Source organism: Lygodium microphyllum, chromosome 13 (genome assembly GCF_053477565.2).
Source record: "Lygodium microphyllum isolate KBCC chromosome 13, Lygodium_microphyllum_v1.1.10, whole genome shotgun sequence".
NCBI lineage: Eukaryota > Viridiplantae > Streptophyta > Polypodiopsida > Schizaeales > Lygodiaceae > Lygodium > Lygodium microphyllum.
Window position 1 is genome coordinate 6,569,252 of NC_141147.1, and position 14,146 is coordinate 6,583,397.

Sequence of the window (14,146 nt, forward strand, 5' to 3'; positions counted from 1 at the left end):
TGATTGCTTATGCAAAATGCTATGCAATGGTACCACTTGGATAGTGGCATCGTAGGGGGAATTGTTCACTTGTACAACACCCTTTTATAATCATAGTCATCCAGAGGATGTGGATAATGATACAAAGCACAAAAAATAATTGTCTTTAAAGTAATAAATGAAGCAAAATCTTGCCACTTTTAAGAGAAAAAAGTTGCCCCCTTGAAAGTGGAAGGGAAAGCTAGAGGGAACCACCCTCTCCCCATCAATTTGAAGTAGTAGGGGAGGGTGCACCCACACCGACCCTGTATATAAGATACTAAAGAATTTGGATGGCTGACCAGCTTGGTTAAAATGTCTACAAAATTGTCTAATGACAATATAAACTCCAAGCATAACTTGCTCTTTGGTGAACTGGTAGTGTACACCAATGTGTTGCATCCCTAGATTGATGATAGGGTTATCAGCTAGTGCAATAGTACTTCGATTGTCATAGTACAGGACAATTGGTGAAGCACAAGGAAAGTGACATGCCATTGGCAAGCCTCTCAGGTACACAACCTTTGTGGTATTGTTAAGGAGGGCTCAATACTCTGTCTCGACAGTGGAAGCCAAAGAGAAGATGTAGTCGCCATGGGAATACTGGGTGGTGTTAGGATCTCCAACTCAATCTGAATTAGTGTATTTCTACAAAAGCAAACCATGACCAAAAGTTAGTCCATATAAATTAGTATATCAAACATATCTCAACATACGCATACAAGCAATCCAATGTGACATCTTAAGCGCATTGAAATACTGCCTGAGTAAAGAAACTAAGTATGTAAGATTTGGTATAGTATGAGTTAACGAGAGTAAATTCCTTACAATTGACCTATAAGTGTGCTCATTGAAGGGTTGACCTAGGGAATCCTTAGAAAGCTTGGTAGTGGGATCAAGAGGCACGGAAATAGATTGTTTATGATCAGTGCAATAGTGCTCAACCAAGTGAAGGGCGTACTTCAACTATGAGACAAAAATACTATTCCTAGATTAAACTACCTCAATTCCTAAGAAATAGAACAACTGACCAAGGTTAGTGATCTTGCATGTGGAATAAAGCTAGGCCTTTATATTGGCTATGGTAATAGGATTTGAGCCTGTGATACATTAATCATCAATATATAGAAGGATATAGTTGATTCCCTTTTTGGTGGAATTGACATATGAGTTCGGGCCATAATGGATAGAATGGTAACCATGAGTTCAAAAAAGAACCCATCCATCTTATGGAACCAGGAGTGCGGTGCTTGCTTTAATCCATAAAGAGCTTTCCATAAACAAAATACATTATCTTTACAGTTTGCAAAAGGAAATCTGGGAGATTGCTCCATGGAGACTTTCTTCTCTAAGTAACCGTTGAGGAAGGCACTTTTGACACCCATCTAATAGAGCAGCCAATTGTGGTGGGTGCCTAGTCCAACCAAGAGACAAGACGCCAACTGTGTAGTGGGTGCAAAGGTCTCCCTATAGTTTGCGCAAGCAGTGCTTTTGTAAAAAACATTGCACAACAAGGCGAGCCTTGTATTTATCTAATGTTCCATAAGCTTTCAATCTAGCTCAAAAAATTCGCTTGGTCTTAATGACTTTCTCGTGACTCGGACGATTCACCAAAGTCCAAGTCTCATTCCAACCAATGCTCTTAAGTTTCTTTTCCATGACCTCTTTGTTGAGATATCAGAGTAACAACATGAGAAGGCGTGCACAGGAGGGAGAGAGAGCTCAAGTACAGGAAGAAAATCTTGCTCAATGAGTTGTTCACAAGTACAACTGGTATATTCTCTCTACTTTTGAGAGTGATCCCTACGTTGTTAAAATAGCCTCTGGATGGCTAGGGTTAGGGTTTTCCCCTGCCCTCTAGTCCATTTACACTAATCTATCCTTATCCACCCTTGAATACATAGGGTTCACATGCCTATCTCTCAATACCCCCCTTCAATGCTAGAGTAGCATTGGATTACAAGACATGTTAATGGGATGCCTTTGTAAACTAGGCTATAAGAGTGCTTATAGGTAGAGGATTTATAGATTTAAAACAGTTGATCATTAGGTGTTATGGATACAAAGTTGATCTCCAATTCTTTTGGTACTTTCGGGGTGGTAGGGGATTTATTGGTGATATGCCCTGCCTTCTTACATTTGTTGCACTTCATCTTGTCGAGATATTTTTTCTAACAATTGCTTACAATATATCCCTTTTTATTGCAAAAGGAGCATTTAATGGAAATGGTATGAACCAAGAATTGCTCACGGTGTCAAACATTTTTGCGAAAATTGAATCTACCTCAAACAAGTTGGAAATGACATCTCAATGAAGTGGTGCATGCACACACGAGCTTGTAAGCTGGACACAAGAAGTTCGATTTCGAGAGATTGAGCGGGTGGAGAATCATAGCAGCATGAGTTTTCGTGGTTTTCGAGTTTAAGCAAGCACGAGATTTAGTCCGAAATATAGAGGGGCATTATTCGAAAATATTGAATGTTGGAATCTTTTGGACGAAGGTATACTTGGAGGTCACAAAGCTTATTGGGTGCAAGGGTGAAGATGAGGACGTGAGGAAATGTGGAAGCAAAACACATTCACAAATGGAAACTCACAATGCGTCAGCGTCGAGGGTGGCAGCGATCGATCAGTTGAGGACGGACGTTCGATGGAGTGAGAGGGAGGCTATGCTCGGCTCTCCTGATCACGACCTTTGAAATTGCTACAACGGGACTTTACTTCTGTGGCAGAGCGAACGGCACAAAGAGACAGTGAAGGGGGAAGCTGAAAAAGAAGAGGAAAATCGTAAGAGAAGGCGCAAAGCTATGGAACCGTAGAATCTTGACGAAGGAAAAATAGCCTATGGAGTTAATGTCAGCACGTTGCTGTTTTTTCTCTTGCCATCGCTACTTTCTTCTTCTCCTCCCTCCTCCTCCTCGTCAGCTCTCTCTCCACCACAGCCGCTTTGATCGTATCATCTCCGAAGAAGCTCCATCCCGCAGAAGCGCGCGCGTTTCAAGCATATGATGCATGTGCCGTTTCGAGGTACGCAGATGGTATGCAGAAACTTTTTGTGGAAGGCGTAGATTGAGCATTGCTGTACTGCGGGATAAGCCAAGGGTCGCATTTTATGTTAAACGAATCTTAAACGCATCATTTAAGTCAGGTCAAGAACATCTTTCCAAAGTTTGAAGACTCGGAGTTGAGCCTGACGGTGAAGTATTATAGCTTTGTGACAAGTTTGAAGCTTTGTGACAAGTTTGACCTGACTTAAACGCATCATTTAAGTCAGGTCAAGAACATCTTTCCAAAGTTTGAAGACTCGGAGTTGAGCTTGACAGTGAAGTATTATAGCTTTGTGACAAGTTTGAAGCTTGAAGCTGTACTAGATACAGCTTCTAAGGATCTGTGCATAGGCATCTGAAAATCCAAAAATTATCCTCTGATTATGCAGAGAAACACCTATAGACACAGATTATCAGAGTGTAAGTGATAAAACAAGTAATAGTTGCATAGATGGTATGCAGCATGCTTTATGCTTCTTCAAATATTGGATTTGATTGAGGGACATGGTATCATCAAATGCTCAGTCACCTGGTGTGAAGCCAAATTTCAAAATACCAAAAGGAAAAGGAAGATACAGACTGTCTCATGACAAAACACATTTTCCAGGGCTACCTTGGTTGAGAGAGCTTTTTTTTGACTAACTGGTATTCAAGCCTCCTGATCTGGTAGCATTGATTTTTTCTTATTGTCTGTATAGGGTGGCTAGGTGGTGGTTTGGGAATGGATTTTGTTAGATGACTTATCTTCATGACGGACCATGTTTACATTCAAATTTGATTAAGGTCCGAAAATTGACCTAGTTGGAGACTATCATCAAGCTACAAACCTATACCGGTGCTTCTTTTTCTCGTGTGTCTTGGGTTGTGTGAGGAAGTTATTCTTGATTACTGCTCACGGGGCTGCTCACGATACACCGGGCTGTTGAAGTAGATGTCTAACTAGTGGTGCCTTCTTTTTTATTTCTTTTCTCCTCATCCAAACAGGATTGAATGGTGCTTCCCAAGGTCAGATTAGGGATATTTGTAAGAGTTGTTACAAGGGTTGGGAACACCTTCTTTATAGCTTTCAAGAGAATTGCAATAGTATCTTCATCATGAATTAGAGCTTGAACTAAGGATAGCTGTGCCATGAGCCCCTTCATGTGAGAGATGAACTTACCCAAGTCTTCTCCTTGAAGCATGATTATGGTTTGGACTCTTTCATCATCTTCTACATCAATTGGGTTGGATGGGTCAATAACTTTGGTCCCTTTGATGAAGGGCTAGAAGCCCCGCTCCATCATTTTGTACTTCACTAATACTTGTTATGGATAAGAGTCTTTTCCAGCCAACTTATGGTTTTGAGGTCTAACAATGGTATAGGCCATGGCCATGATAGGAAAGTCTTACCAACTGCATTAGGCAATGGCAGTATCTAGTCCTTTACACAATGACCAATAAGTGTGGAAGCAAATGAAATGATACTTACATTAATAAGTAGCAGACTCAAATGTGGTGTTCTACAAACAGAGATAAGGGATGATGACAATGATTTATGTGTTTATAGCTAACATATATCCTTACAATGATCAATGGGACGATGATACTTATACTAATTCATGCTTAAGGTCTAAAACATTTAAATTTATGAAAATAATCAGTTGGAAGTAATAGACAGATTTATTATTAGTGCTAATTAAGAAGCACCCAATGCCAAGCATAGGTGAAGCACTTGATATTAATGCGATTGTAACTGGCTTGAGAAGTCACCTTTGGTTAAGGATGCTTTGAGTTTGGAGCTTTTAGCCTTGCAATAAACTCCACAGAATCTAAATCAATGATTAAAATCATTATTGATGACTTCAGTGAGTGGAAAGACTCAAAAAACCAAGCTTTGAAGCTTTGGCTATGGTTGCCATAGAAAACCACAGTTAGGGTTTTGCTTGGTATGGGCAATAGAGAAGGAATTTCTATGGACCCTTCCAAGTGTAGATAGCTCACGTGGGGGGTTACAAATGCCCTAGGAAAGCTCTAGGGATTGTGCCTTGTGCTGCTGCTTGATATACATCATTGTCTATATTGCACTGAATTCGGGGAAAAACACAATGCCGTGCTGCTACGTCCACAATATCGGAGTTTGATGTGGCAGAATACTGCGCCACAAGTTGAGGAAGAAATCTCTAGAAGGAATCAAGAGTAGATATGGCTTTCTTTGCTCACACTAGCTCCTCCAATGGAGGTAGATATGAACTAGCTATGTTGAAAAGAAGGATAGGTTGAAGAAATGGAGGTCTCTTGTGCACTTAAGCCAAGATGTGCTTGTGGGAAGCTCACTGGATCAGAGATGTCTTTGATACCATGTTGAGATATCAAAGTGACAACATGAGAAGGTGTGCATAGGAGGGTGTCAGAGTGCAGCGATGCGGAAGCGTAGGACAAAGATTGAGAGAGAGTGAACACAGAGAGAAGAGAGAGAGAGAAAAGGAGACCGTGTAAACGCAAAAATCTGGGGTGTAGTATGCTGTATAAGAGTGCAGAAATACACAAGGGGGCAGAGGAAATATCTGTGTATGTCTTTGACTTGATGACCTCGATCTCCGTCAGCCCGAGCACAGTTGTAGACTTGTAGGCGGCGAATGGTGGGCACTAGAGCACGGCATTGGGGGCTGGGGCAAATGAAGTAGGTGTGAGGCTAGGTAGGTGGAGCAAGGAGGTTGGCGCAGAGATTTGGCGCCTGTGGTGGCGATGTACATAGGATAGAAGTGCTGCCCAAACTGGCAGCGCACGCAAGGAACTGGGGTAGGTATCACACAGGGTGCAGACCAGAGGTCGGACGAACTGGTTGGTTGGCAGACTGCTCTGGTGTAGGCGATTGGAGCAATAGCTCTTCACAAGGAGCTGTGGAGCTGAGGACAGCTCTGGAGCTGAATGTCAAGGAGTTGTGGGCTCAGCTGGCGGTGGTTAGCTCTGATACCAAATGTAAGAGTAGGAAGAGATCGAAGCTCAGCTGAGAGTGGAGTAGACAATGTAGAGTGTGAGAGCACAACACCCAATGCAATAATCTGAAGTGTGTTGTGCAAGTACAAAGTACAACCCTTAAACCTTAGGGTTGTAAGAGGGTGTTCACACCCGAAGAGTGTGAAACACGATAAGTGCCTAAAATTGTGTAACATAGGCACATAAAACAAAAGGAATAAATTTGGGGGAAAAAACCTCTCGTACGGAGAGTAAAAAGTGCCTTAGTGTCCTACTAAAGATCACCAACACTCCTCTGTGAGCGTAGGTGTGAGTTAAACCCAATAGGATTGTGATTGGGTTGGTTATTTAGAAGACATTTTGATAGATCTTTTTAATAAGGTTATTCCTCCATTTGAGTTTTGAGCTATTCAACTATTTCTACTCATGATACCTTTTAAAACACGATTTGTTATCCATTGTATTGTCATAGATAGCATGCTATATCCACTAGGATAAACATGTATTCCTAGATCAGTCTGCTCATTTCATGGAGGGGGGGGGGTTTGTAGGTCATCTTGTGGGCTACGTGTTGATACCCTTTCCCTAGGCATTTAAACTATCATTAAATGTAGTTGTTGCCCCTAGTGCCCTGGCACTAAGTGATACTAGGGTTAGGATTTATTTTAGGGTTTCCTATGATGGTTAAGCCATCAGGGTTTTATTTTATTATAAATAGACACTTTGTGCCTTAGTAGCACATAAGTGTGGCATTATTCAGTGTGATCACCTTGAGCGTTGTACTCTCTCACTCATTAATACACTCGTCTTTTGTGATTGAGTATCGTTGTGCATTGATTAGTTCTTTTGTTCCCATTAAATTTCCATCAAATTAATCGCACAATTGCTCCAAGCATGGGCCAACAACTTTCTCGTGATTAATACAGATTACCTATTACGAGAGAGAGAGAGAGAGAGAGAGAGAGAGAGAGAGAGAGAGAGAGAGAGAGAGAGAGAGAGAGAGAGAGAGAGAGAGAGAGAGCCTTTTACGAAAAAAAAAGAGAGAGAGAGAGAGAGAGAATGAAATGATATATTAACATCTATAAAAGGCCAAAATGACCTATGAGACCATGAGTTACAATCATTTGTATGATGGTACAACTGTCTAGGAAAAATATGTAGCACAAAGCAAAATAAAAAAGGAAACTAACTATGGCTATGTGTAAAACATAGAGCTCTATCTAGTAACAATGAGCTCCAAATTGTACAATCTCATGTGGGTATGGAGGGCCTAGCTCTAGCCCGAGCAATAATCCCCTGTATTCGCCTATGAAGGTGTCGTCGGTGTCTATGTCGAGGCCTAGGACGTCTCGATCGGCTAAGCTAAACGGCTCGATTAATCAGTACTCCTTGTTTGTGTGTGGACTATGATGGTGAGAGGCTCTCGTGTGGACTATGTCTGTAACTGTATTGAAGTCTTCTGATTCTCCTTTGCAAAGAAGTCTGCGAGCTGCCTCTGTAAAGGGCCTGGATGTCTTGGAGCAGCTGTACTCCTGAGGCGCATGTCACGAAGCTGTCGTATCTCAAGAAGAAAGAGACCAAGACATCACTGATTGGTAAAATCCATGACTCTGGATAGTGGTCCAAATCCGTCTCTAAAGAGACAATGGAAACAACCATGGACCTCATAATATGCTGGGCAGTGGCAGATATAATGCTCCTCTATCTTTGGCTCTAATTGGCATATCTGGCATATGCGTTCCTCTGGTGGGATGGATCTATATCTGCCAGTTTCAATCTCTAGCTGATGTGAGGAGGTGCGCAACTAGCCAATAGTACATTTGATCCCATGGGAAAGATGGGTGTCCATGTATCTCGGGCGAACAATAAATCCATCATCTGTAGTATGAAGGAAATGCTTGCGGTCAAAAGCCATCTTTGTTCCTAGCTCCTGCCCTGGCATCAACCATGTCCGCCTGATATCCAATTGGGTAAGATTCATCTTGATGATCTTGCGGATCTGTAACCTGCTCAAATCAAGAGATGGTGCATCAAGGGAGTACCAGAAGGGGGGTAACCTGTCCATGCTAAAGCCATGCAACTCAAACCAGGCCGACATTTGTGCATACCAACATGAAGTATCACCCTCTCTGGCAAGGTGCCTGGAGGACTCAAGGACCAACCGTACATATCCGTGTCTGGGTAAGTCCCATAGGCTATGTATGTATGTGATCGATAGGGTGAGGGCCTCTACCACAATCGGTGTAGCTGCAAGCTCGGCTCTGATGATCTCATGTGGCATTGAGGCCTTACATCTGATCATCCTGGATATCATGGATACTAGGGGTTTCTCCATCGACCTCCATTCGTCATAAGTGCGCCCTGATCTGCTACAGTGGTCAAGACTGGGCCCCCATATTTGTACTCCATAAAGTAGTGTGGATGTGACTAGTGTATCGAAGAGCCATAGCTTGGTGCAGGGTTCTTGGAATTGCACTTGTGAGCACATCCTCTCCAAACCACCTAGTGTTGTGTATCCGCGAGTCAGCCTAGTGTTTGCTGCCTCTTGCATAGAAAAGGTGGGCCCTGTGAATAAGACTCCCAGGTATGTATAAGAATCCACATACTCCAGCTCCTCAGATCCATATGTGAATTTAGGTGGTGATCTTCTGACCCACTGTGGTGTAGTATTAAATACCATCACCTTGGTTTTACCAAGGTTCACTGAAAGCCCACTGTCCAAAGTATAGGAGTGTAATGCATCCAAGTGTCTCTGTAGACCCTCTAGAGAGTTAGCTATCAATACAATGTCATTTGCATACAATGAGAGAGAATAAAGAAAGTGTTTATGTGGAGGCTGCTTATTGGGGATCTTGCAATTGGTGATGTGTTGTGTGCCCGCAAGACTTTGCTGGTTGTTGTGTGTTTTGTACTACATGCGATGAAACAATGCTTCATCTCTTTGTCTCTTGCCCTGTTGCTAGACAAATTTGGAGCTTTGTTTCTCATGTGTGGTTTGCGACAACTAAGCACCGAATATCAGTTCATTCGTGGATTATGGGAAAGATGAATTCCTCGTGTGCTAAAGGACTCTAGTGTGCTAATTGTCCTTGTAATGCTAATTGTCTAAAGGACTCTAGTGTGAGCTAGGAGTATCTCTCTCTAGGCAAGGTCCAAAGCCTGTGCAAGAAAGTCACTATTTTTTGAAGAGGGCCTTTGCCACTATGGGTGGTGCTCCCATCTCTGGTCTGATAATCTCATGTGATACAAAAGGCTGAGAGAGAGAGAGAGAGAGAGAGAGAGAGCTATATTAATGTCTACAAAAGGCCAAGTTGGCCTATGAGACCAAAAGGTTACATACAAAATGTCTGCGAAGTTTTTCAAGTCCCAGTAAAGCTACTATCTAGTGTTATGGTGAACTAGGTGAGTTGGTACAAAATGGTATACTGACTCGATACAATCTAGATGCACTTCAGGTGCAGTGTGGAATTGCTTATGGAGCGTGGTCATCTTAAGATGTCCTGCATGGGCCTGTCTAGCATGGAGAGGCTGAAGCGGTGGACTATGGTTCCCCGGTGGCGCTGTAGTATCCGCTGTATCTGTAGGTGATGTCTCTTGCGGGGGCGTGGGCTTGCTGGGTGTGGGCGGCGAGCTCTGCGTCCCTCTGTAGCTCTATCCAAGGTGACTCCTCGAGGTGGGGCCACTGGTTGGTTGGCTGCATTCCTTGTTGTAGAGGGGGTGGCCGAGGGTTTGTAGAACTCTTGGAGGGTGCGTTGCTGTGTGTTCCCGGCTGTTTGGTCCCGGACTCGTAGAAGGTGGTCCCTATGTCAGCGTAGCTCCAGGAGGAAGAGCCCAATGCATTTTTGGTCGGGGAAGTCTAGTGTTTGGGAGAGTGGTCCGAATCCCTCCTTGTAGAGGCAGTGGAAGCGGTCTTTGATCTCATAGTACACCGGGCATCTACATATTTAATGTTCTTCTGTCTCTGGCTCCAGCTAGCAGAGTTGGCAGATCTTGTCCTTTGGCAGGAGAGAGTCCACTCCGTATTTGCCTGTCTCGATCCGTAGTTGGTGTGATGACATACAGAGTTGCCTGATGGTACTTCGGACCCCATGGGACAGGTGTACATGCATGTATCTCGGGCGTATAATGAAGCCGTCAGGTGTGAGGCATAGGAGGTGCTCTCGGTAGAAGGCCATTTTCTTCCCCAGATCCGCGGTCGGTAACACCCATGTCCTGGCTGTGTGTAGCTGAATAATATCTCCCTTGATGACGCGGTTCAGCTCTTCCCAGCTAATCTTTAGGTGGGGGTAGTCCAAACTATATTGTAGGGGCGGGAGGTGGTCCATGTGTAGCCCATACAGTTGCAGCCAGGCGTGAGTACGGGCGTACTAGCATTCAGTGTCCCCTTGGATGCGAGTTGTGTGGATGATTCTAGTGCAAGGTAGGAGTATCTGTGTTGCGGTAGGATCCAAAGCCTGTGTAGGAAGGTCACCGTCTGGGATAGGGCCTCTGCCACTATCGGTGGTGCTCCCAATTTGGCCCTCACGATCTCCTGTGGTATTGATGGTTTACTCTTGATTAGCTGGGAGATCATCATCAGCAGGGAGTGTTCCATCTGCTCCCATCCTTCGTCTCTAATAGAGACCAATACACTTGCTATCTCGATCCCATCACCTCCTCGTGTGATGCGATCTTTTCGTGTTGATTCCGAGAGCAAAGAGTTTAGGTGACAAAGGACATCCTTGCTTGACTCCAATGGTGTTGGAGTTCATGTCTGAAAGTCCTCTTGGGCATCTCACTTGACCCACCACTCCTCTCATATAGTGCATAGATACCTCGAATCATGTCCGATGGGAACTCTAGTGTTTGTAGATTCTATAGTAGTCTACCTCCTGGAACAAAGCAACAATAGAGTCTCTTCTTCCTCATTTTCACTGGCTCAATCATGCTCCTCATGGTGAAGACGTGGTCAAGTGTAGAGAATCCCTGTATGAAGCTATTGCTCTCAATCTCACTCTGTGTGCATATGCATTGAGCTCTGCTTCATCACTACTCCATATATCTTTGCCGACATGTGGCCCACCATGATGGTTTTGTAGTTGCATGGATCTAGGGGGGTCTCTAGACTTGTGGATGGGCACGATGGTTTACTTTGTCCACTCATCTGGGAAGCCTTCTGGTGGGGCCCTATTGAACATAAAAGCAAGGAGAGGAGCCAAAATGTCAATTGCATAAATGAAGTGCTCATGTTGTATACTTGTGTGATCCATTGATCGTCCATGTTGTAGGGGCTCTATCACTCTTCTCACCATATCATGTGTGAAGAAGATGAATGTGGTAGGGCGAGGCACCAATGGGTGAGAAATTCGTGGCTGGTGTGGTACATCTTATAGTCCCTCTGCATAGGAGTGCTATGTCTATGGGTCACAAATGGGTGTGGGGTGGTGTGGGTCTTGCAGTCTGCGCCATATTGTGGCTACATCTCTGCTCGTTTGTCCATATGCTCGTCATTTACGACCTTCAAGATTTGCATCCAGGTTGAGTGTGTTTGCTAGTATGTGTGGAGTGTGGGAAGTTTTGGAGAGCATCTGAGTGGAGGATGGAGGTGAGTGTCCCTTAGGGGGCAGTATGCTCAAATTGTGTGAGCCCATCATATGTGTGATGGTTGTATCAGCTAGCTCATATCTAAGTGGTGGATTGGATACGGGAAGTGGCTGCCATCTATGGGTGTGGGAAGGAGGATATGGTGAAGGACAAGTAGGTACGATTTGATCCAATCGGGTCCGGGGGGGGGAGGGAGGGGGGATGGTGAAGGATCTGACTAGTTTCATCGTCTCGATGGAACCTAGTATATAGTCTATTGTGTTTGTTGGAGCCCATGGGTTGGAAGCAAGTCAATGCTTTGGATCCAGGTCACTTTTTCACCCCATTGTAAATAATGAGATGGTGTCGGGACCCTAACTCTAGTAGAAATTGGCCATAGCGATTACTATCTCCTCGAGTATCAATGGATACCTATATGTGCCTGTCTCCTCTACATCCATCACTTGTAGCCTCCTTGAATCCTCAAAATCATATGTGTTACACTGTCTACTCTACATCCTTGTAAAAAAATCTCCAACTAGGAGAATCTTCCCTAGACTGGAGCAGTGTGTAATCTCATTGGATAGGTTTGTAAAAGGGGGCTCTCCTCCATCTCCCTCTCCCCGCTCCTTGGTAGCATATCTCAACCCCCATAGGGGAAAGCAGCTAAGAGCGATATATAGCATCCCACCGTGGGAGATCTCCACTCTGATCGGTATCGTGCATTGGGATTGTTGAGAAACCACTTCAATTTTCATACTTCAATTAGGGTTTCGCACTGACAGCCCCAAAAAGGGATGGTGTTAGGGTTTCTCCCTTCTAGGCCACAAAGTTTATTTTGCACTGCCTTTCAGATTTTTGTGCTCAAGGCAATAAGATGCATTCGATATGTACTAAGTCCTATCGAGCAAAAGGAGGGTTGTTAGCCGCCACGTCCTCCTTGCGGTTGCTGCAATGCGCTACAGAGGTTGTTTCTACTTCTTCTAGGTTTCAGGAATGCCACCTCGACAACTTGTAGCTCTCCAATTTGCTCCATTGAGAGATAATGATTGTTGGCTACCGTCCCCTCGATAGTCCACTCCTTTGAGAGAGAGTGGCTGTTCGACTTTGTCTAGTACTTCAGCTCTACAGTCCACTCCATTGAGAGACACCAATTGTTGTCTGCTATTGCCCATCAGCATGAGCCTTGCCTTTCCTCACCCTCGACTACTTAGGTTTGAGAGGCCACCTCTAGGAGCTCTTCGATACGTTTGACACCCCAAATACCTTCTTTGCCACAACTAGCGACATCTCATCATTAGATGGTTCGGAGTTTGTAATCCATGAGTTTTTAGATTCCCTATCTCTTGCAAAGGGGGATTTTCAGAGGGGGGATGTACTCTCTTTGCCCTCAAAGGGGGCTCCTACTTCTTCGGCTTTAGAGGGGCCCCTTACGTCTCCACCCTTAGAGGGGGTACCTACTCATCATGAAGTTCTTCCCCACCATTTATTCTTTGAGGATTGTTGTCTTTGTGTAGTCATTTTTTCTATTGATACCTTGGATTTTCAAGTACCACCTAGATTTTCAGGTGCGACTAGGTGATGAGGCCTTTGAATTCCTTCTAGCATGGAGTTATGAAGCTAGTGGCTTCTCTCCGGAGGTGGAGTTAGGTTATACAGTTCATGCAGTGTATTGTTCCTTATCGTAGGCTATCGTTCTAGTGGAAATCTTGGATCTCCAAGATCCTCTACATCTTCTTTTTATCTCTCTTTGCTCCTCTTTCTTCGTCCCTTTTTCAACTTGAGAGGAGGTGCTGAGAAATCACTTCTTCAATTTTCACACTTTTGTTAGCATTTGACACTAACAACCCCAAAAAGGGATGGTGTCCTCATTTTGGTCACTTTTTCAGTGGGCGCCCACACAGTGGTGCTCCATCCTAGACAGCTGAGGCCTATAAATAGGCCGCCTCTTCATTCATTCCACATTCTCACCTCTCTTCTCATTCATTCACCACTCTTCTCTCTTAGTGTTTGCCGTACACACTGTGTTTCTCCTTGCAAACCCTATTGTCTCGCTGCACTGTCGCATATCTTGACATGGCATTAGAGCATAGTTGTTATCTTGGTAGGGATCTCATGCCATGATGCGGAATCTATCCTGTAGCTCTTGTTTGATCAACATCACCACTCCTAATCCTTGGGTGGTGCCTTGATGTCTCATGCAGCTCTTGTGCATCGACTCCCATACATATCCTTGTACTTTGGTCAGTTCCCTCTCGAGACTCTAGTGTCTTTGTGATCAAAATCAGCTCATGATTCTCCATCAGCTCCTTCATGCTTCTTAGGTGTGCCCATAATGAGCTGTTACAGTTCCATACTGTCACCCGTATCTCTAAGGTGTTTGTCTCATAGGCCGCATGTCCCTATTCAATTGCCTTGCCATCAATGATGGCTTGACCATCTCTATATACTACCTTCTTGCCCTCCTTCCTTGCCTTGATTATGTTGGGCTTGCTTGCACACTTGTGCTCCACTTGCATCCTGGTAAGGTCATCGTCTAAGAGAGAGAGAAAGAAATAAAGAA

The 14,146-nt window shown here is 44.1% G+C and overlaps 1 protein-coding gene and 1 pseudogene across 4 annotated transcripts in view; one reads left to right on the forward strand and one right to left on the reverse strand.

Annotated features, from left to right (window-relative positions):
• Positions 1-2,409: 2,409 nt before the first annotated feature.
• CPL4 (C-terminal domain phosphatase-like 4) overlaps positions 2,410-14,146 on the forward strand; it is a 213,755-nt gene continuing 202,018 nt past the window's right edge. For 2 of the 4 annotated variants that reach the window (XR_015692823.1, XM_087690730.1), the window contains exon 1: positions 2,412-3,046. The gene's annotated coding sequence lies outside the window, so the exon portion shown is untranslated. Of the gene's footprint in view, positions 3,058-14,146 lie in introns of all 4 variants that reach the window. The other 2 variants (XM_087690733.1, XM_087690731.1) reach the window with 2 other exon arrangements.
• On the reverse strand, positions 7,454-8,701 carry LOC148026310 (uncharacterized; annotated as a pseudogene).